Genomic DNA, 24298 nt, shown 5'->3' with positions numbered 1-24298 from the left:
GCACTGCATGAAATTGGCACAGGGAGAAACATCAACCAGTGGTACCATATTATGTATGCTCTGCCATAAACTTCACAGTTGTTCGCAAAGTATGTACGTAGATATAAATGTTGTCATAATGAGGATCTTACAAGTAACAGTGGATAACATTTGAACACCTGGAAACACTAGTCAAGCTTCAGTAAATCAGACTGTGTGATGTACTCCAATTTACTAAATTGTGCCTGAGATCTGGCAAGCAAACCATGAATTGAAAAACATTTATGTGTCAAAGAACTGAAAAGGTGATGCAATAATTTTCCTCAGGGTCCCACAACACCAACCAGGAATGAAATATGTATCCACATTTTTCTAACATTTCAATACCTACTGTCTCATAGGTTTTAGAATATTCATGATAACCTCTAGTTACGTAAATTTTGGAAGATACATGAATTAATAAATAATATGAACTTTAAAAAATAGTATGGAATGTAACTATTCTTTTTCATCTGAGCAAAACCAAAGACAGTGGAATGTAAATAATTTAGGAGTAAAGGAGACCACTCGCTGAATAGCAGAAGCACTGGGATGCCGACAGGCACTTGGTAGTGTGGTGCCGATGAAATCGACACCAACATCGATATGCATTCATCTTTGGACTCTAAGCCTTATCTTTCTCTGTTCTGCCATGTTCAGTCAGTTCTTTGTGATCCTTGTATGTGTTAACTTTAATAAATGAACTACTGCTAAATGGGTGTGATTAATGGTGCAACCAACCCGAACACCCTCCTCACTGGTGACCCCGAGTTGTAACGTCTTCCATTTTCGCCATTTTACTGTGTCCGCGACCTCCACATCGGTTATTTTCGTGTGTATTACATCGACACCGCATTCGAACAATGACTTCGACCCAGTGCCTAATGCCGGATATTGTGATCGACATGCATTGTGTTGCGGGCAATGTACACCCGCCAGGACTGCAACATAATGCCTCTCACTCGATGATTCCGCCGATTTCGCCAGACGTTTTTGAGCCTGCAACAATAAGTGAGGTTAGCAATGTGCATGACTCCGGCTATCAAATGCCTTTGTTCCTGCCACATGTGCCCTCCCTCATCGACTGTGCAGTTACCTCTTACGGATCTCCATGCAGGGCGGGACCAATGCTGATTTCTGCAAATGCTTCTTCGGACAACCTACTACCGCCAGACAATGACTTGCCACGCCGAAATCCGTGCAGTACCATGCGGATACCTGCCACGTGGCCAGAACTGCTTTGTTCACAGGTCAACCCCCTCAGCATCTGACCATGCCCTCGCCTGCTTTGGTTCAGCATCTGCACATGCCTTCCTACTTCAATATCTCGGCCTGCAACAGGAACAATAACTTGTTATCTGTGCCTGACCTCCACCTCTGTCCCACTGCTACGCCTCAGTGTTTTGTGCCACGACATTCACCTCATCCGCACACCGTTTTGAGTGGAGTGACTATGAACAGTGAACATTCACACATTCCGTCCCACGTTCGACATCATTTCCCACACTGTGCTTCTGGACAGCCCACACCTCTGCAGCCTCCCTGCAACACAGGTGGCCCCGGCTCTGACCATACCTCGAGCTCTCCACGGACTAACACGTGTTCTCAAACTTTGAACTTTTTCTCACGTGTCGTCCCTGTGCCGGCTCCAATCGAGCTTCTGCTACCGTTCTCGGCACATCTCGGTGCCTCATCCACGTCGGTATTCTGCAATGTGTCAATCCGAACACACCTGCAACGTGTTGAGCTTCTGCGACCACAATCGACACATTATGGTGTCTCACCTGCGGATCGCGCTCAATCACAACGTGTCACCTTCACGCTGCCACCTGAACAGCTGTCATTGGCACACCTCCTGGAGGCACACTATCCTGGAATAATGCAGCAACAACAGCTCAATTCGGGCAGTGCCCCGACGAACTCAACTCAACCTGTTCTTCTGAACATTCTACAATGCTTACTGACGCTGCTGCCGTTTAATCCCGACAGAGCTACAACCTGGTTCTAAATTGTAGACGAAGTGTTCGATCATTACAAACTCGACGAGTCAACCAGGTTTCTGTGCCTCATCACCCACCTGCACGACCTGTAGCCTTGATTGCTGACCTGGTCGATGCCCCGGACTCATCTACCCGGTACACTCTAGCCAAAAAGACAGTTCTACGTCGGCTTGCACGCTCAACTGAGGCAGCAATACAGCAAGTGTGCCACATCAAGCAACTAGGCAACGAAAAACCTTCCCAGCTCTGTAGACGGCTACGTGCCCTGGTCAGCGCCGATCTGCTCTCTGACACAGCTCTCCTCGGCATCTGGTCAGATAAACTCTCCCCTCACATCCGCTTTGCTCTGGCTCAAAGGTCTCCCGAACCTGTCAAGCAAAGGATGACAATTGCTAACAAGCTACACGATGCATCCCTGCTCTATTTCGCCAGCCACTGCCTACACGACAAGTCTCAGGTTAAGGCTCATCGTCCTGTGGCCGGACATGGTCGGGGACGTACTGTGCCGACCGTTCTGCTCACTCCGGGAAGCAGTAAACAAGCAACTGGGACGTCACCGGCTCCGCCCACGGTCACGCACCCTCCTGCAACCGAACCTGCTGCGGCCACCGAACCTTGGCCACCGCCACCGGCAACAAACGTTCTGCAGGAAATACAACCACACTACCCGTACTGTTACTTCCACACATGGTTTGGTGAGGCGGCACAGAACTGCAGACCACCCTGCCACTTCCCAAATGCCAATCGCAGGTAGGTCCGGATGCCGCCTCCTGCACACAACATGACAGGGGCCCCCCAGTACTCCATTCTGTCCGGGAACAACCAGATAATTGCGGACGATGTTACATTAAAGACATTTCATTAGGATACCTTTTCCTTGTGGACACAGACGCCGATGTTACGCTGCTGCCTACGTCCTTAGCGTCATCGAACATCTGCCCTTATCATACTTCACTGCAAGCCATGAATTCAACTAAACTACAATGCTCGGGTTCAACTTCCCATGTTGTCTCGCTCTCCGCAAACTGCAAAATCGAGTGGACTTTTTTAGTATGTGAAATTGACGAACCTGTACTAGGCATTGACTTCTTGCGACACCACAAACTTTCACCGGACCTAGTGCGAAACATCGTGTTTCATCATCCGTCCAAGACTCACTTCCCCTGTGCTCCGTCGAGCAAACCCCCCCATGTCACATTGGTCTGGGCTCATCTCATCTGTACATGCTCATCTCTGTCAACGACATTACAAGAAACCATGCACAAGTGCCTTGTCAAGCTTGAACACGTCGCTCACCTACGCAAGGAAAACTTTGAGCTCTCCCTCCGGCTCCATGAAACATAGCTTCAGCTCTCTGATGCAGCAAAGGAATTACAGACACTACAGCAAGGACAAAGCAAGGTCAGTAAGCACTCTGAATCTGCTTGCAGTCCCAGCAATCGAGCCTCCATGTGTTAACCTCCCGCTACCCCTCGCAACTGTGCTATCAAGACTGCCATAACAAGTACTGACAGTTCCGCAGGGCCACACCCTCCTAACAAGGCAGCGTTTAACAATCGGCCGGACACAAGTGCGCATGCGCGACATGCGCCACGTGTTCCCGAACTGACGGCTCGTGGACCGCTCCTCAAACTATACAACTTTGGCTCCTGCACGCCGGCATGCAACCACCACTGACAACACAAACAGTGCACTCGTGCCAAGCGTTTCACCCGTGACCGAGCTGCCACAGGCCACGCCCTCGGACAATGGATTCACTAACGGCTCACAGGCTCTACCGAGCTCACCCGATCACGGTGCCACTGTTTCGGGCCAGTGGCCATCTTGTCGCATTGACTCCTGGGACACTTTGCCACCTCGGCTCCCGTCGGATCCGCCAAATGGCTCCGAACACCACGACCATGCCTCGCCTGCCCCGCCTGCCACACATTGTAAACAAACTGCCTCCCGTGCCACCAGCAACATTTCCGTCATCACCAATGGCACGGTTCACAAGCTTCGCCTCACGCCAGGTCCCCCGATCTCCAGGAAACCACGTCGACTTTGTCCCGAGCGCCTCTCCGACCTTAAAAATCAGATTTCTGAATTACTAAGCTCCGGCGTCATTGAACCCTCTGCCAGTAGCTGGTCTACACCCATACATATGACACCCAAGGAAGACGGGTCCTGGCGCATGTGCGGAGACTACCGTTGACTAAATGCACGAACAATTATGGACACCTACCCCATACCCAACATTGCTGACTTTATCAGTTCCCTCGCAGGTGCAACCACTTTCTCTGTCATCGATTGCAAACGGGCCTACCACCAGATCCCCATGGCACCTGAAGACATTGAGAAGACAGCAATCACCACCCCGATCGGGTTATTTCAGTTTAGATTCATGCCCTTCGGTCTGAAAAACGCAACCCAGACCTGGCAACGCTTCATCAACGGTGCTATTCGACCTAAAATTCTGCTTTGCATATCTTGATGACATTCTTATGTTCAGCTCCTCCATCGAGGACAACATTCGACATATGCAAACTGTTATGAACACTCTTGCGACAGCAGGCATCGAGACCAACCAGGACAAATTGAAGCTACATCAACCCGCTGTCACTTTTATTGGTTTTCGGGTCTCTGCCGACAGGATTTCACCGCCTCATGAGAAAATACACACAATACTAAATATACCCAGACCTTCGTCATTCAAAGAGGTCCGGCACTTTCTGGGGACAGTTAATTATTATCACCGACATCTACCTTGGGCTGCGGAGATTCAGGCTCCACTGACGGGCACCTTGGTAGGCACCTACACTTCTGGATCTTGGCCCATTCCATGGACACTTGCTACAACTGACTCTTTCACTGCCCACAAAAATCATCTTGCCGAGGCCTGCACCATTGCGCATCCTCATCCCAATGCGCAGCTTTTCATCACCACAGACGTGAGCGATACTGCCATCAGCGCTGTCCTTAGCCAGACAGTCGATGGCCAAACTTCGCCTCTGCAGTTCTTCTCGCGCAAGCTCACCAATGCACAATGGAAACATTCCGCATTTGACAGGGAGTTGCTCGCGGTCTATGAAGCGATCAAGCATTTTAAGACTGACATTGAGGGATGCCCTTTCTATGTTTTAACGGACCACACACCTCTGGCTGTGCCCATTACAAACCCGCCAGCTGACCTGCCTCCTCGCCGCTTCAGATATATGGACTTCATATCTCAGTTCACCAGCGATGTCAGACACATAAAGGGTGTTAACAATATAGTTGCTGATTTCCTTTCATGAGTCGACGCCATCCATTAGCTGTTAGACCTCTCTGAACTGCCTAACCTCCAACCCGCCGACAAGGAAACACAAAACCTGATTTCAGACTCTACTTCTTCACTAAACTTCATCTGCACCACCTTCCCTTGCATTTCTGGTGAGATCTGGTGTGACGACAGTACGGGCACGTTACGTCCCCTCATCCCAACCACGCTCCGTCGAGCTGTCTTCAACGCATTGCATAATTTAGCCCACCCTGGTGTTCGTGCGTAACAGGCTAGTCGAGCGTTGGCACCGCACTTTCAAGGCGGCTCTTCGATGCCACGACTCTCTATGGACGGAGGCCCTTCCCCTTGTGCTACTCGGCATTCGTGTGATCTATAAGGAAGACCTCAAAGGCATAATAGCCGAGTTCGTATACGGTCAGAACATTGTTCTCCCTGGCGAACTTGTGAGCCCTTCCACTTCTCTCCCCCAGTCTGACTTACCTTCCTTCGTGGACCACGTCAGATGCCACTTCATCAACCTCCATATCCCTCTGCCCGCCAGCCATTCTCGCCCTAAGGTTCACGTCCTGAAATCTCTGGACAATTGCAAGTACATCATGCTCCGAGATGACACTGCCCGTGCTCCCCTGCAACCTCCATATACCGGCCCGTACCGAGTTCTCCGGTGCTCAGCCAACACCTATGACATCCAGATGAAATATTCAGCTGTTACAGTCTCTCTCAACAGACTTAAGCCTGCTCATGTCGAGACTTCTTCTACCCCCTTAAGGCCACGACCACGCCACTCACTGTCGTGGCTCACGATGCTCCGACCACTCCCTCCACGTCGGACTTACACACTCGATCGAGTGACTTCCAGCTCCAATCGTCGAGATCTCCTCCGACCTCGCCCTCTACTCTGGTCTCACGCACTACATCGAGTGACCACATGCCTCCCCACATCGAGCTTACCTACGGTCACGCCCTCACCGCCGGGCCCTTCGCCGGTCCCCTTAACCTCTCCACTGTCGCCTGCCTCACCCTGTCGAGGTTTCTCACGCCCCCCATCTTGAATGTACCCTTGCTCGAGGTGTTTGTGCCTGTCCCCCTGGACATAATCCATGACATCTCAATAATACTGCGTGATTATACACTGTTCGTTGTGTGTTTCTCTTCATCCAGTGCTCATGACACAACCTCCGCCATTCCCTGCCAACTGGTGAAATGTGTTCCCCTCCCACCCGACGTCGACCTGGACATGGTTCCTGTGTTCACCACGCACACACACACACACACACACACACACACACACACACACACAGAGAGAGAGAGAGAGAGAGAGAGAGAGAGAGAGAGAGAGAGAGAGAGAGAGAGAGAGAGAGAGAGAGAGAGAGAGAGAGAGAGAGAGTTGAATGGAAAGAAAACATCAGGATTGCATTTCGGCAGATGGACCAGGAAAGGATGGGGTTATGCCAGGTGGAGCAGGTAGAGTGAGATTGTGGTGGGAGGCATGAAGTGGCACTGGTGATGAGTAGCTAGTGTCTCAGAGGGCAGCAGGTAGGTTAACTGAGTAGAAGAGAGCTGGCCGAAGTGGCCATGCGGTTAAAGGCGCTGCAGTCTGGAACCGCAAGACCGCTACGGTTGCAGGTTCGAATCCTGCCTCGGGCATGGATGTGTGTGATGTCCTTAGGTTAGTTAGGTTTGAGTAGTTCTAAGTTCTAGGGAACTAATGACCTCAGCAGTTGAGTCCCATGTGCTCAGAGCCATTTGAACCATTTTTTTTTTTAGTAGAAGAGAGGGGTGGCAGTGCATGGACTAGACTTGTGATGCACAGGGACCAGAGCTGGTGGGATTCAGTGCATAATGAAGGTGATGTGGAGGTGTGGAGCAGTGAAAGGACAGAGGAAGTGGAAGCCATCAGGTGTATAGTGTGGGGACTGTGGGGTACTGGAGACTGAGGCCATGAGGGTTACAGGAGTGAAGGATGTGTTGCAAGGCTAATTCCAATCTGTGTAGTTTATAAAAGAAGCAGGTGCTGGGAAGGATCCAGATGGTCCAGGTCGTGAAGCAGCCATTGAAATCAAGCATGTTGCCCTCAACTGCATGTTCACTACTTCATTCTTGGTCACAGTTTGGAAGTGGCCCTGCATTCTGGTGGACAGCTGGTTGGTTGTCACAATGACACAAAAGGCTGTGCAATGATATCTGCAGAGCTGATACATGACATGGCTGCTTTCACAGGTGGTCTTGCATCTGATAGACCTGTAGGATAAGTCTGTGATAGGACTGGAATAGGAAGTGCTGGGGGGCACATTGGGTTTTCCACAAGGATCATATCCCCACCACCAGATTTGCTGAACTATGCAGATGGGAGTTATCCCTGCAACATATGCTTCGCTCCCATAACCATCCTGACCTCAGTCTCCATTAACCTACTGTCCCCACACACTCCATTTAACAGTTTGCCTCCCTACATCTTTTGATTCCCTTCATGGCACTACATCACCTTCATAGTGCACTGCTCCCCACTGGCTCCAACATCTGTTAATCAGATAAGTAGCTGCTGCACATATCACCCCTTCCTTCAGCATTCATCATTCACAGCCAGTAAACCTGCTGCCTCCCTCAGGGCTAGCTACCCATTCTCAACCTCTCTTCCTGCATCCTACCTCTCTTCTCCTCTACCCACCCCACCCAACACCCTCACTTCACCCTAGTCCACCAGTTAAAATGCAGTCCTGGAGTTTTCTGTCTGACCAACACAATGTTGGGGCACAGGAGTGTGTGTGTTTGGTGTGGGGGGGGGGGGGGGGGCAGCAAGTGCATGTATTTGTTGTGGATGTTGAGCAGGCGAGGTGACGACCGCCACTGGTGTTGGAGGCCCAGCACGGGAGCTAGTGTGGATGGCTGTCATGTGCCCTATGACATCAGTTAAACAGATTCATCTAGAATCATCTATATTACTGGTGATTTTACAGTACAGTATGTCTTCTCCAGTATGACAGAAGATACACTGATTCACACACTTTCATGTGGGGAGAAATGCAGACACAGCACTGCGTTGACTACAACACTATTGTGCAGGTCAAGGACCACCTATGGTGTCATGCAGGTAGCCCAAGACAGGAATCTGTAGGTGCTAGCCTACTGTGGTTTACAGGCTGCTAAAGTGCACGTCATTTATGACGGCGGCCGAGTTTAGGTTCGTTCTGCGCATCTGACGTCACAAAACACAGTCAGCCAATGAACAGAGAACGAAGTTGCCAGAGCTCGACTGCCTTCAGTTTTAGAAACGTTCAGTCATAAATAAAGTAATTGAACAAAAGCAGTGTCTTGATAGCAGACTTTCTTTTATAGAAAGTTTGGAAGAAGCATTCTTTATACCAATTGCTTCATATTCTATTAATTAATTAAACAAAACAAGCAATAAGCCTCCCATTTCAGGCGATAGCAAGGAAAGGTGTTTGTATCATTCTCACTAACCCCTTTCTCGCAAAAAAGAACAGCGGTAATTGTTTATTTCCTATAGTACTTTGACGAAACGTGAGTAATTCATAGTCATACCAACAGTGTTTGTCGGTATATTGCGTGATATTTTAAAGTCCTCCGGGAGATGTATTGAACGACGAGCTGCGTTACCATAATGGTTAAAGTGTATGGCTGCTAAGCGAAAGGTTCTGAGTTCAAGCCTTGTTCAGCGCTTAATATTTTCTTTATTTAAAAACAAAATCGAAGTGCCTTACTTCATGAATTTTTTTCGTTTGAATGTAATTTTTTGAAATTTCTAGTGGCAACTAAAGTCGACCATACGGAAAGTATATGCTATGGACTTTCACCTCTGCAAACTCTTCAAAATTTCGTGCAATGGTTTACTACATCTAATGCTGCACAATAACTGCGTTGAACTTCGAAACAAAATTAAGTCATTTATGGGGGGAAGTTATCAGTCAAGAAGATTTGTAAAAATCAAATTTTTGGGCCAAATAGTTTTTGTGAAATCGAATGATAAAGTGTGTCAAAGCAGTCTAAACACCATGTGTCTGCACAGGTGAGCAGTGCAATGATGACAAAATCGCGCACATCGTGGAATGTGGGGACCACGTCTCTGTAGCAGCGAAAGGGTTAATGCGTCCGTGGTGGCTTTACTTCATAAACTGCGCGCTCCCCCCTAAACATAAGTTTACGAACTATACTATGGCGCTGCTTCTCTTGGCGCGTACAACTGGCAACGCAGCAATCTCCGGCGTCTGGGTGGGCATGCGCGAATTGAGCTATAGTATAGCTTGCCCTAGTGCTCTCAAAGAGGGGCATGCACTTAAGTAAGTGTTGACAGCGTATCATGGGTGGCAGCTGTCACTGAGGCAGAAGCCCAGGACCCAGACTGGCAACAACTTTAGCCTGAGAGATAGTACTGCAGCCAGGGAGCCGGTACTCAGATCTCATGCCTACTAGGTTGTCAGTGGAAGTTAGCATTTACTTGCTATGGCCCTTCAACAGGCTCAGACTCACACACATCTTCTTCTGTCAGAATGGTGATCAAATGGCAATGGCAGTTTGCAGCATTAAGTACAACTACAGCTGACTGGATGTGGTGTTGGAGGCAAGTCTCCTTTCAGCTGTAAGCAGCACATCACAATTTGCTGTTCAGGTTATTCTGCAATCAGCAAGACTGTCATTCTGTTGGAATCAGGGATACGTACAGGATGACCAGACACTGAGACTAAAGCTTCAGAAACAGTTGTAATTAAGCTGGAGATAACATCATCATGGCTGGTGATGTGATCATTTGCCCCCATTATCCAGAGGTGTCAGGGAACTTGTCCCCACGGTGGTACCTCAATTATTGCCCATTCCCATTGCTTTCACACCTTCCATCCATGCTAGGGCATCATGGAGCACATGAGCATTGTGGTTACATGTTACGGCTCTGTAGTGCATGGCTTGCCAAATGATACATTAGGGGCTGCCATACTGTGCTGTTTGTGCTTTGGGATAATGGCTCAACTCATTGTAGCAATGTATTATAAGTGGCAATCTGCCTTCTGCCACACAGCACTCTTTGTATCCCCAAATATTGGCTGTGACATGATGTGAACCAGACCTGATTCTGTCTGCACCAAATATTTACTCTAAAAATTTATATCCACACCCAGGAACTGAATTTTCTGTGCAACAGTACTCTAGCATGACAAAGGATTTATTCTGAATGCTAGCAAGTTTTCTTTTTGTCATGTGCCTGTTATTGATTCAACGCTTCTGATACTCAGAGAGTAGTCTCCTTTAGTTCTAAATTATTTATAAATGAAACCGAAAGTAGTTACACACTCAGCCACAGCAATGCAGTCTATGCTGACCCTCTGTTACAATAAAAACTGCGATATTTGTAACACTGTGTCACGAGGAACATGTATCAGTATTGTATCACATTGGTGGACAAAAAGTCTAAGAGTTTCTTTATTGATCTCTCTTTGTGATATAAAGAAATCTAGAAGTAATTCCCATAGTTACTGATGTGAGTAGAACTTACAGGAATTAGTGGTTGATATAAACTCAGAAAAAAAGACACACTACAATGGGAATTATCTGAATGGGATGGAAATTGGTAGATGTAATGGGATGTACAGACAAGCAACTGATTACAGTTTCAGAAAAACGGATGATTTATTCAAGCAAAAGAGCTTCAAAAATTGAGCAAGACAATAACATGTTGGTCCACTTCTGGCCCTTACGCGCATAGTTCTTCAGGCTGGCACTGATTGACAGAGCTGTTTGATGTCCTCCTGAAGGATGTGGTGACAGATTCTATCCAATCGGCATGTTAGATTGTCAAAATCCCAAGCTGGTTGGAGTGCCTTGTGAGAGATCTGGTGACCATGCTGGCCAAGGTAGGGCTTCGCAAGAAAGTCAAGTAGTAGAAACCGTCACCACATGCACGCGGGCATTATCTCACTGAAGTGTAATCCCAGGATGGCCAGCCACGATGGGCAATAAAATGGGGCATAGAACATCATCGATGTACCTCTGTGCTGTAAGGGCACCATGAATGACAACTAAAGGGGTCCTTCTATGAAAAGAAATGGCACCACAGGCCATCATTCCTGGTTGGCAGGCCATATGGAAGATGAAAGTCAGGCTGGTATCCCACTGCCGTCCAGGTAATCTCCAAACAGGTCTTCACTGGTCATTATTGCTCATTTCAAAGTGGGATTCATCACTGAAGACAATTCAACTCCAACCAATGAGATTCCATTCTTTTTTTGTCTCAGAGTGTACATCACAGAAGCAGGGAAAGCGCATGCAGTGACCATTTCTGCTTGCTATTTCTCTTATTCATTTTCCATGGATCATACGAACAGCCTTGCTGCAGTGGTAACACCGGTTCCCATCAGATCGTCGAAGTTAAGTGCTGTTAGGCTGGGCTAGCACTCGCATGGGTGACCATCTGGTCTGCCGAGTGCTGTTGGTAAGTGGGGTGCACTCAGCCCTTGTGAGGCAAACTGAAGAGCTACTTGATTGAGAAGTAGTGGCTCCATTCTCGTAAACTGACATACAGCTGGGAGAGCTGTGTGCTGACCACATGCCCCTCCATATCCGCATCCAGTGACGACTGAGGGGTGAAGGGTGACACGGCAACCGGTTGGTACCGTTGGGCCTTCATGGCCTATTTGGATGGAGTTTAGTTTTATGGATCATATCAAGAAGGAGAACCATCAGGGATGTCGAAAGAATCGTGATGTATTTCAACAAAACCTAAGCAGACTACAGATGCTTAATTTGTTTGCAATATTAATAAAAACCTGTTGTTCTGTGCTTAATATTATTTGTGTTAATAACTGTTGGAATGGATAGAGTCTGTAAATTGTATAAAGCATTGTATGGTTTGCGAGAAAGCTCACGAGCTTGGTACAATTGTCTTGACGAGTTTTTAAGAAGTTTAGGTTTTAAAAGGAGTAAATATGATTATTGTCTTTATGTATTGCGAGATGGAGATGTCTTGATTTATTTGATTATTTTTGTCGACGATTTGCTCATTTGCTGTGTGAGAAAAGAAAAAATTGTTAAGATTAAGAACTTATTGTCAAAACGATTTAATATGAAAGATTTAGGCGAGGTAAAAAGATATCTTGGCATTGATATTAATTATGATTGTGAAACAAGAGTTATGAGTTTGAGTCAAGAAAAATATATTGATTCGTTAGCTGCGAAATATAAAATTGAAGATTCGATCTTGTACAAAACTCCAATGGAAGTAAATTTAAAGTTAGAACCAGCGTATGAAGATTGTAATGACGTTAGATATAGAAACTTGATAGGTGCACTCTTGTACATAAGTTCGGGTTCTAGACCAGATATTAGCTATAGTGTGAATTACTTGATTCCAAAGTTGTTACAGTAGTACTCATTTTAAATATGCTTTGAGAATTTTGAAATATTTATATTTAACTAAAGATTTGAAATTAAACTATTGTAGGAATGAAAGTGCTGAGAGATTAGATTGTTTTGTGGATTCAGATTGGGCAGGTGACAGTGTGGATAGAAAGTCAACTTCTGGTTATGTAATTAGATTATTTGGTAATGTTGTATTCTGGAAGTCAAGAAAACAAGCGAGTGTTACAAAGGCTTCAACTTTTGCAGAATATGTAGCATTGTCTGAAGCTGTAAGCGAGGTGAAACTTGTACATGATATTTTAGACATTTTTAATGTTAAATTTGAAAAACCTATTGTCATATATGAAGATAATTCAGGAGCATTAAATATAGCGAAGTTTGGTAATTTTACAAAGAATTCAAAATACATAGAAGTGCATTACCATTTTGTGAATGAGTATTATTTACAGGGACTCATTGATATTGTTAAAGTAGATTCAAATGAAAATGTTGCAGATATATTCACAAAGTCGTTATGTAAGGAAAAATTCATTAAAATTAGGAATATGTTAAACATCGCGATATAAATGTAAGGAGGTGTGTTGGAATTATGTAATACATTTATATCGGATATGAGAAAGTTCCAGAACATCGTTCTAGAGTAAGTTATATCGAGTATGTTCGAGAAGTATCGATTGTGGTGACAGCTATGTTTGTGTATATATGCGTGAGTGATGAGGCGCAATAGATAGTCTTCGTGTGTCTTTTGTAAAGTGAACATATGTATATTTTAATAAAGTATTTTATAAGTAAAAGTGTGAACGTGATTCAAAACAATAACAGCCAAACATAGTTTAGTAAATTAGATGGAAAGTCAGTACTTTGAAAAAGTAGCTGCTACCTCTGTTATATGAAATACTTCCTAATGGTAGTTTCATTTTTTACTTGATGATATTGGCAATTTTCAAATGTCTACATTGGTAAAAAGAAAGTACTGTTCACAGTATCTACCACTTATCAAGCAAGTTTATAAGTAACATTTCTACTTGCTATGAATCTAAATAATCATACAATTTGTAGAAAGGGTGGCTAGTGTGGTATGTTCATGATTTTCTTTTGAATTGGTAGGTACTCCCAATTTCTTGCTTCATGTTAGATTGAAACTTGAGGAAGTTTGCACCAAAGTACATCATTCCACATATAAAATGAAAATTATTTTTGTTTCCTGCATTGTAAGTGTGCAAATCATATTTCGTACAACTTGAATTGTTCCATACCACCAAAAGGTCTCTTTAATGATGGCATTTATGGAAGATCATGTGTGAATAAATAAATGAATCAGACTGCATAAAAAGTCATCTTCAGACTGCAGTCAAATGAAACCAACATGGATTGCTACTGCCAGATGTCTTATTGAAATATGATTTACCCTATATTGCTTGTGCCAGTTGTAAGAATTACACATATTAATGTTTTCTGCAACTGCCACAATCACTACACCTTTCCATGAGTGATTTTTATATGCTTGGTACAATAAAATTTCAATTTAGCAACAACACAAGTCACAAGTGGAGAAATCTGCTAGCATGAGTGAATTTGACAAAGGGCATATTGTTACAGCATGGTGCCTGAAAAAATGACAAAGCTGGTTGGCTGATTGCATGTCACTGTTGTGAGCATTTATGGAGAGAGGGTGAAGGTTAGTGGAAGCTTGTGCAATTCATAAAGTGTCAGGTGTCTGCACCTCAGAACAGAAGGTGGAAGTCAGAGACTTGCCTGCTCTGTAAAGCAGGATAGGTGTGATAGCTGACTACAATGCTGTTGCACCTAAAGCTTTTTGGAGTGCACTGTTCAGCATACATTACTGAACATGGGGTTCTGCAACAGACAACCAAACAATACTGATCCCAGGTTATTGTCAATTAAGATTGCAGTGGGCATGTTATTATCAAGATTGGACCATGGATCGTGGATTAATGAAAATCTCATCTGTCTGGATAAACCACTTTCCTTGTTGTACCAGGTTGATGGTCGTATCAGGATATGCTGTCATCCAGGTGAATGGCTGCACATAACATCCACCGTATCATGGATGCAGACCAGTGGGGCAGTGTTACACCATATGATAGACTGTCCTCAACTTACATGGGACCTGCGATGGCAACTGAAAGTATCATGAACACTGTGGACTATGTGAACATTATTGTGGACTGTGTGCATCCCTTCACGGTTGATGTGTTCTCCACTGGGGACAGTATCTTCAACTAGAATAACTGTCTGTGTCACAAGGCCACCATCATGCCAACAGACAGCAAATATAATGGAAATAATACAATAAACCTAGCAAAAGAATTAATGATCAAAGAAGTAAATAAAAATAGTATATAATGCTAAAACAGATCAATTTCTGTGAACGGCTACAATTTTAGAAAGAAAATTAAATTACAATCAAAATTTTATTTTAGCTGGCAGCACAGCATGCGAATATGAAACACACAAAACATTTTAACTATAAAAATTTATTTACCATCTTAGCATCATTAAGGCTCTTACATAAAATTGCAAAGCAGATCTAAGCATTCCATTTAGTCCCTTGCTGACCAATTTGGTGTGGCAGCTGAAGATAGAAAAATGAAATTCAAAACTTTAAATTTCATGTTCAAGAAATTATTCACACAGAATAATCATTCAAACAACTGTCATTTGACCATCGGAGGAACTCCTGTATGGACAACATGGTAACAAGCACCCCTGGTGTAGAGAAACAACTGAAAGATTTGAAAGCAAATGAATCACCGATCCAAGTTTTATTTTATAAAGAGTGTCTCTATGGCAGTACCCCTTACCTAGCCTGCATTTATCTTGAATCTGTCACACAGTGCAAAGTCCCAAGTGACTGGAAAAAAGTGCAGGTGACTCCAGTATATCAGAAGGGTAAAAGATTGGACCTGCAAAATTACAGACCAATATTGCTAACTTCAGTTTGCAGCAGAATCCTTGAACAAATTCTCAGTTCCAATATAATAAACTTTCTTGAGACAGAAGCTTATGTCCATGAATCAGCAAGGTTTTAGAAAGCATCACTTGTACAAAACTCAGCTTGCCCTTTTCTCACATGATATACTGCAAACAATAGATGAAGGGCAAAAGGCAGGTCCCATATTTCTAGATTTCTCAGAAGCATTTGATGTGGTGCCCCATTTCAGGTTGTTAATGAAGGTACAAGCATATGAAATAAGTTCACAGATATGTGAGTGGCTGAAACATTTCTTAAATAATAGAACCAAATATGTTGTTCTTGATGGTGAGTATTCACAGACAAGGGTATTGTCAGGAGTGCCCCCAGGGAAGTGTAATAGGACCAGTTATTCTCTGTGTACATAAATGATTTGGTGGACAGACTGGGCAGCCTTCTGTGGTTATTTGCTGATGCTGCTATGGTCTCCAGAAGCATGTCACAGTTGAGTGACTGAAGGATGATACAAGACAATAAGAAAAGGCAACAAAATTTCCAGTTGGTGTGATGAATGGCAGCTAGCTCTAAATGTGGAAAAATATAAGTTGATGCAGATGAGTAGGAAGAACAAACCTGTCATTTTTGGATACAGCGTCAGTAGTGTCCTGCTTGACAGTCACATCGTTTAAATTTAAGTGTATAAAGTTGCAAAGCATGAATGTGAGAACTGTCATAGTGGAGGCGAATAGGTGACTTCAGTTTATTGGGAGAATTTTAGGAAGTAATGGTTACCTGTTGGTGGGGAGGCTTGCGTGCCTCAACGATACAGATAGCCGTTCCGTAGGTGCAACCACAACGGAGGGGTATCTGTTGAGAAACCAGACAAACGTGTGGTTCCTGAAGAGGGGCAGCAGCCTTTTCAGTAGTTGCAGGGGCAACAGTCTGGATGATTGACTAATCTGGCCCTGTAACTCTAACCAAAACGGCCTTGCTGTTTTGGTACTGCGAACGGCTGAAAGCAAGGGGAAACTACAGCCATAATTTTTCCCAAGGGCATGCAGCTTTACTGTATGATTAAATGATGATGGCGTCCTCTTGGGTAAAATATTACAGAGGTAAAATAGTCCCCCATTCAGATCTCCGGGCGGGGACTACTCAAGAGGACATCGTTATCAGGAGAAAGAAAACTGGCATTCTATGGATTGGAGCGTGGAATGTCAGATCCCTTAATCGGGCAGGTACGTTAGAAAATTTAAAATTTGGGAATTAGTGAAGTTCGGTGGCAGGAGGAACAAGACTTTTGATCAGGTCAATACAGGGTGATAAATACAAATTCAAATAGGGGCAATGCAGGAGTAGGTTTAATAATGAATAAAAAGATAGGAGTGCGGGTAAGCTACTGCAAACAGCATAGTGAACGCATTATTGTGGCCAAGATAGACACGAAGCCCATGTCTACTACAGTAGTACAAGTTTATATGCCAACTAGCTCTGCAGATGATGAAGAACTTGATGAAATGTATGATGAGATAAAAGAAATTATTCACATAGTGAAGGGAGACAAAAACTTAATAGTCATGGGTGACTGGAATTCGGTAGTAGGAAAAGGAAGAGAAGGAAACGTAGCAGGTGAATATGGATTGGGGCTAAAAAATGAAAGAGGAAGCTGCCTGGTAGAATTTTGCACAGAGTACAACTTAATCATAGCTGACACTTGGTTCAAGAATCATAAAAGAAGGTTGTATACATGGAAGAAGCCTGGAGATACTAAAAGGTTTCAGATAGATTATACAATGGTAAGACAGAGATTTAGGAACCAGATTTTAAATTGTAAGACAATTCCAGGGGCAGATGTGGACTCTGACCACAATCTATTGGTTATGAACTGTAGATTAAAACTGAAGAAAATGCAAAAAGGTGGGAATTTCAGGAGATGGGACATGGATAAACTGAAAGAACCAGAGGTTGTACAGAGTTTCAGGGAGAGGATAAGGGAACAATTGACAGGAATGGGGGAAAGAAATACAGTAAAAGAAGAATGGGTAGCTTTGAGGAATGAAATAGCGAAGGCGGCAGAGGATCGAGTAGGTAAAAAGACGAGGGCTAGTAGAAATCCTTGGGTAACAGAAGAGATACTGAATCTAATTGATGAAAGGAGAAAATACAAAAATGCAGCAAGTGAAGCAGGCAAAAAGAAATACAAACATTTCAAAAATGAGATTGACAGGAAGTGCAAAATGACTAAGCAGGGATGGCTAGAGGACAAATGTAAGGGTGTAGAGGCTTATCTCATGAGGGGTAAGATGGATACTGCCTACACCAAAATTAAAGAGACCTTTGGAGAAAAGAGAACCACTTGCATGAATACCAAGAGTTCAGAGGGAAACCCAGTTCTAAGCAAAGAAGGGAAAGCAGAAAGGTGGAAGGAGTATATAGAGGGTCTATACCGGGGCGATGTTCTTGAGGACCACATCATGAAAATGGAAGAGGAGATGGATGAAGATGAAATGGGAGATATGATACTGGTTGAAGAGTTTGACAGAGCACTGAAAGACCTAAGTTGAAACAAGGCCCTGGGAGTAGACAACATTCCATTAGAACTACTGACAGCCTTGGGAGAGCCAGTCCTGACAAACCTCTACGATCTGGTGAGCAAGATGTATGAGACAGGCGAAATACCTTCAGACTTCAAGAAGAATATAATAATTCCAATCCCAAAGAAAGCAGGTGTAGACAGATGTGTAAATTACCGAACTATCAGTTTAATAAGTCACAGCTGCAAAATACTAACGCAAATTCTTTACAGAAGAATGGAAAAACTGTTAGAAGCCGATCTCGGGGAATATCAGTTTTGATTCCGTAGAAATTTTGGAACACGTGAGGCAATACTGACCCTACGACTTATCTTAGAAAACAGATTAAGGAAAGAAGGAAGGGCAAACCTACGTTTCTAGCATTTGTAGACTTAGAGAAAGCTTTTGACAATGTTGACTCGAATACTCTCTTTCAAATTCTGAAGGTGGCAGGGGTAAAACACAGGGAGCGAAAGGCTATTAACAATTTGTACAGAAAGCAGGTGGCAGTTATAAGAGTGGAGGGACATGAAAGGGAAGCAGTGGTTGGGAAGGGAGCGAGACAGGGTCGTAGCCTCTCCCCGACGTTATTCAATCTGTATATTGAGCAAGCAGTAAAGGAAACAAAAGAAAAATTCGGAGTAGGTATTAAAATCCATGGAGAAGAAATAAAAATTTTGAGGTTCACCAATGACATTGTAATTCTGTTAGAGACAGCAAAGGTCTTGGAAGAGTAGTTGAACGGAATGGACAGTGTCTTGGTGGTGGTGGTGGTGGTGGTGGTGGTGGTGGTGGTAAGTGTTTAACGTCCTGTCGACAACGAGGTCATTAGAGGCGGAGCGCAAGCTTGGGTTAGGGACAGATTGGGAAGGAAATCGGCCGTGCCCTTTCAAATGAACCATTCCGGCATTTGCCTGAAACGATTTAGGGAAATCACGGAAAACCTAAATCACGATGGCTGGAGACGGGATTGAACCGTCGTCCTCCCGAATGCGAGTCCAGTGTGCTAACCACTGCGCCACCTCGCTCGGTGACAGTGTCTTGAAAGGAGGGTATAAGATGAACATCAACAAAAGCAAAACCAGGATAATGGAATGTAGTCGAATTAAATCGGGTGATGCTGAGAGAATTAGATTAGGAAATGAGACACTTAAAGTAGTAAAGGAGTTTTGCTATTTGGGGAGCAAAATAACTGATGGATGGTCAAAGTAGAGAGGGTAAAAATGTAGACTGGCAATGGCGAGGAAAGTGTTTCTGAAGAAGACAAATTTATTAACATCGAGTATTGATTTAAGTGTCAGGAAGTCGTTTCCGAAAGTATTTGTATGGAGTGTAGCCATGTATGGAAGTGAAACATGAACAATAAATAGTTTAGACAAGAAGAGAATAGAAGCTTTCGAAATGTGGTGCTACAGAAGAACGCTGAAGATTAAATGGGTAGATCACATAACTAATTAGGAGGTATTGAATAGAATTGGGGAGAACAGGAGTTTGTGGCACAACTTGACCAGAAGAAGGGATCGGTTGGTAGGACATGTTCTGAGGCATCAAGGGATCACCAATTTAGTACTGGAGAGCAGTGTGGAGGGTAAAACTCGTAGAGGGAGACCAAGAGATGAATACAGTAAGCAGATTCAGAAGGATGTAGGCTGCAGTAGGCACTGGGAGATGAAGAAACTTGCACAGGATAGAGTAGCATGGAGAGCTGCATCAAACCAGTCTCAGGACTGAAGACCACAACAACAACATGGTTACGTGTACATGAGCTTGCACATGGGACACTGGTGCAACCTATTCTTGAGTACTGCTCAAGTGTTTGGGATCTGTACCAGGTCGGATCGAAGAAAGATATCGAATCAATTCAGAGACAGGCTGCTAGATTTGTTGCAGATAGGCATGAAAAACATGTAAGTGTTATGGAATTGCTTTGGGAACTCAACTGAGAATCTCCCAGAGGGAAGGCGACATTCTTTTCAAGAAACAATTTTGAGAAAATTTAGAGAACCAGCATTTGAAGCTAAACGACAAATGATTCTACCACTGCCAACATATTCTGTGCATAAGGACCATGAAGATATGAGAATTTAGGGCTCATATGGATGCATAAGGACAGTCATTTTTCCCTCACTCTATTTGTGAGTGGAACAGGAAAGGCCATTTGGCAAGTCAGAAAAAACTGATATCATAGACAATCGAAGAATGACAGTGAAATACAGAAATGGAAGCCAAACACAAAGTACTATGCTATTTCCCTGAGTTAACAATACAAATGAGAATATTCACTCCTTCACAAGACTTAAGTACTTTACACTTATATCAATTGTGGAAACATTTTCAACCCTTTCTCATATATGGGTCACAGGAGTAAGCCAGTAGGCTATAGCAATTTTTCTCCATTGCAAAAAATACACCCCTCACAAAAACAAATATGTTGTGCACATTTCATAACAAAATCTGAGATTGTCCAACTACATGATGCCATATTTTCCCCATTGCTGGGCACTAGAACTCTGTAATGTAGCATCTGGTGATACATTACCACAAGCTAATTAGGATTAACTTGCATCCTCTCCCTCCTGATGACTGGCTGCATAGCTGGATTTAGACAGTTAACCATAAATTGTTGTTCACTGTAATTTATAGCCAAATATACTAATGGTCTGTTCTTCTGGTACACATCAACAAACAGACCAACAGTAGTATTTCCAGAGGATAGAACATGGTGGTGTGTGTGTGTGCGTGTGTGTGTGTGTGTGTGTGTGTGTGTGTGTGTGTGTGTGTGTGTGTGTGTGTGTGTGTGTGCCGCGCGCGAGGAGGGGGAAGGGGGGGGGGGGGAGCATGGAGATGATGGTAAATGCCTTGGTGTTAGTGGAGGTACTAGTCGTTTCATTTCCAGTTTGTGAAGAAGTAAACACACAATATTGGGCAGCAGCTCAAGCACTAACAGGGGTTTCTGAGATTATATATTATTTTATTTATTTTTTTTTTTTTAGAACACCTGTAGTGTTTGAGATAGCAGCTAAAAAAGATGGAGGTGGCTGACTGACAATATAACTGGTCCTGATTTGGGCTGTTCTGTATGATAGCCAGAGATGTTTGGTAACTTTATTCTTGATTAACTGCAGCAGGTTATGGCTTATTTGAACAGTCTTGAAAATTTCATCCTCTCCCACTGTACCTTGAAAGATACCTGAAAAGTTTCGAAGACTGGTTTGTTTTTGATTTGACGTTTTGGAACAACTATCGGCAGAGCTCACGAAGGAGTACTGCTACTGAAGGGGAGGTACAGCACAGCACTTGACTTGTCACAGCAGCAGGCTTTGGTAGGTAAGAAATGATAATTCCATTTGATGGGACACTTACACAACCAGTCAGCTGGCTTGTACACTGGTTCATCAGATTTGATGCTGATACCACAGATGGAAGGCATAGAATTGTAGTCAGTGGTGTAACAGTTGTGATGTTAATCTGTGACACTGTGGGAGCGGGTAAAGCTACAAAAGCATTCTGGGGAAAACACACACACTGCTTGTCATCATAGGTTCTGCAGTTGTAACAGCCTCTGGTGTCAATGTCAATTGTACTTCAAGCTTGACATCTCAACTTGTTGGATAGCATACTGTGACTGCACAGATTTATTCAGCTCCTCCTGTTTCATTGTTACTGCTACCATAGTTGGGTTCATCTTTGTAAGCACACAGCCAGTCCACTGATAGGCTATCCTCAGAAGCAAAAGGGAAATGTTCCTTCTGCTAACCTCACTTCCAGTTCCTCCTACAACAGAATTGCTTCTACTTCATCAGCAGCTTCCCCATCTTTAACTACTGTTAAATGCTAAAGGAACAGGAACAGGGAGTGCCTCTCTTGCAGCAACAGCCACCCCTGTGCCTAAATCAGCATGCTAGCAACAATATATCTTGACACAGTTTTATTAAAAAGGGGTGTCTGATTTTTTCCAACATCATCATCCACTTTGTTCATACCTGGTTTGGAGCTTAGGTTTGACAGTCACAGCATGCATTGCTTTTTCTTGTACAAAGCATATTCCTCAAGGCTTGCAGTAAATTCAACTTTGGTGACAACACCACCTGAGCTACAGAATAATTCTTTGCTGTCAGTTTTAGCATGGAAAACACAGTTCTGATCATAAGACACATTTTCAGAAGTCTGTGAGTGCATATCATTAGTAATGTCAACTTCTTTCAATTCTTCTTTGTGAAGCTTTGTGAAGCTATGTAGAGCAAGATAGTAATCTCACCTTGAAGGCCCTGTCACCAAATTTGTCTCTCAGAACACAATGAATCACAGCTGGGATGCTATTAGGTACAAGCTCCAAACCCATTAACCACCAGTCCATTGTGTATAGAAATTACATGACCTGTGGATAGACATCAGGTGCCAATACCTCCAGAAACCTACTGTGAACTTGGCTGACTGCAAACCATACATAATTGCCACAGTATTGCACTGAAAAGATGGTACAACATGCTCTTGGGCAATTTGTCATAATGTTTATGTTCAGTTTATTAGGCTCTGAAGGGTTCATCATAAAACTATCAACTTCTTTATGTGACTCAACAACTCAGCATCTCAGCTATACAGTGAGTTATGCCTTTTTCCTTCCATTATATATTTACTCTGAAACTAAAGCATGGTGTTGGTGACCCTGAAGGAAGGAAGATTAGCACTTAATGAAACCGAAGTTCATTAGAGATAAAGTACAGACTTGGACTGGAGACAAAATAAAAAGGGGGCATCACAGCAGTCATCTTAAATGAATTAAGAAAACAACATAAAACATATATCTGGATAGGTGGATGGGGATTTGAACCCTATTCCTCTGAATCTGAGAGCACTAATCAGTTCATCACATGATTTGATAGTTGATCTAAATGTAGCTGGTTCATGATGTCAGATATCTTTAATCACTAGTATTTAAACAACGGAAAATCCAGAATGGGGTGGAACAGTATGAGAAGGATAGTTGCTACTTATCACACAGAGGAGATGACGAGTCACAGATAGGCACAACAAAAGACTGTCAGGAAGTGAACTTTCAGCCAATAAGGCCTTTATCAAAAATAGAGTTCTTCATTTCAGTGACTGCTTCACAGCCTGTGCCATCTGGATACATCCCAACAACGCCAGCTTTTCTGAGTTGCACAGGTGGGAACTCTCCCTGCAATATATCCTATGTTCCCAGAACCCAATGGAAAATCCAGAATGGAATGTAATAATATTATGAAAAGGATAGTTCCTCTGCCCATTCCCGCACTTCACAGCCCTGTATTCTGCTGACACACTCTGAGGCTCTTTACTCCCCCCCCCCCCCCTTCCTCTTCTATTGGAAATTGTTGGGTGGAGGGTGTGGGGACGGTATGTAGTAGTAGTACAGGGGGTTTTGGGCGCACAACAGCAAGGTCTTCAGCACCCGTTTAGTAACATAGTGAGACGGGTGTCAAGAAAAAAACTCAGAACAGTAATATAAAACGGAACATAAAACACGGGGAACAATCGTTGAAAAATATGTGCTCACCCACACCGAAGCGTGGGATGAAGCAGGGCGTCAGCAGTAAAACGTGGACAACACAGAAAGAAAATGGTAGAGGGAGCTAAAACAATGTAGCAGATGGAAGTGGCTGGCTGACCGCAAGGAAAAAAATGGAGGAGTCAGCCACTCTGCAATACACTAAAACCTCCAGCCTAAAAGTTTAGGCCAGAGTGCAGACACATCATAAAACTTAAAAACCCTAGACACACACGTCTCATCGTTAGCTAAAACATGAGGCAGATCCCAATCAACTTGTGCTTCTGCCCTTGCATCACAGTATAAAATGCAGTCTGTTAAAATGTGCCGGACAGAGATGTGCACACCACAAGCATCACAAAACGGAGGATCCTCCCACCATAATAAAAAGCTATGTGTGAGAGGACAGTGCCCAATCCAAAGACGTGTGAGGGCCACCTCTTCCCACCTGAGCAACCAGCAGGAGGAACGTCATGGCCGAGTGGTTGACTTTACCGACCGCAGTTTATTGGCAGTCACCGCCAGCCATTCGTCTTCCCACAACTCCATGTACTTCCTGTGGAGTGCAGAGATGACAGACTGCAAGGGGATAAGACACTGGACCACATCCTGCTC

The 24298-nt window shown here is 44.0% G+C and overlaps 1 protein-coding gene and 1 pseudogene across 1 annotated transcript in view; one reads left to right on the top strand and one right to left on the bottom strand.

Annotated features, from left to right (window-relative positions):
• LOC126425293 (uncharacterized) overlaps positions 1-24298 on the bottom strand; it is a 214677-nt gene that overhangs the window by 164346 nt on the left and 26033 nt on the right. The gene's annotated exons all lie outside the window — the stretch shown is intronic.
• Positions 11608-11725, top strand: LOC126425623 (5S ribosomal RNA; annotated as a pseudogene).

Source organism: Schistocerca serialis, chromosome 10 (assembly GCF_023864345.2).
Source record: "Schistocerca serialis cubense isolate TAMUIC-IGC-003099 chromosome 10, iqSchSeri2.2, whole genome shotgun sequence".
NCBI lineage: Eukaryota > Metazoa > Arthropoda > Insecta > Orthoptera > Acrididae > Schistocerca > Schistocerca serialis.
This window is presented reverse-complemented; position numbering and strand designations above follow the sequence as displayed.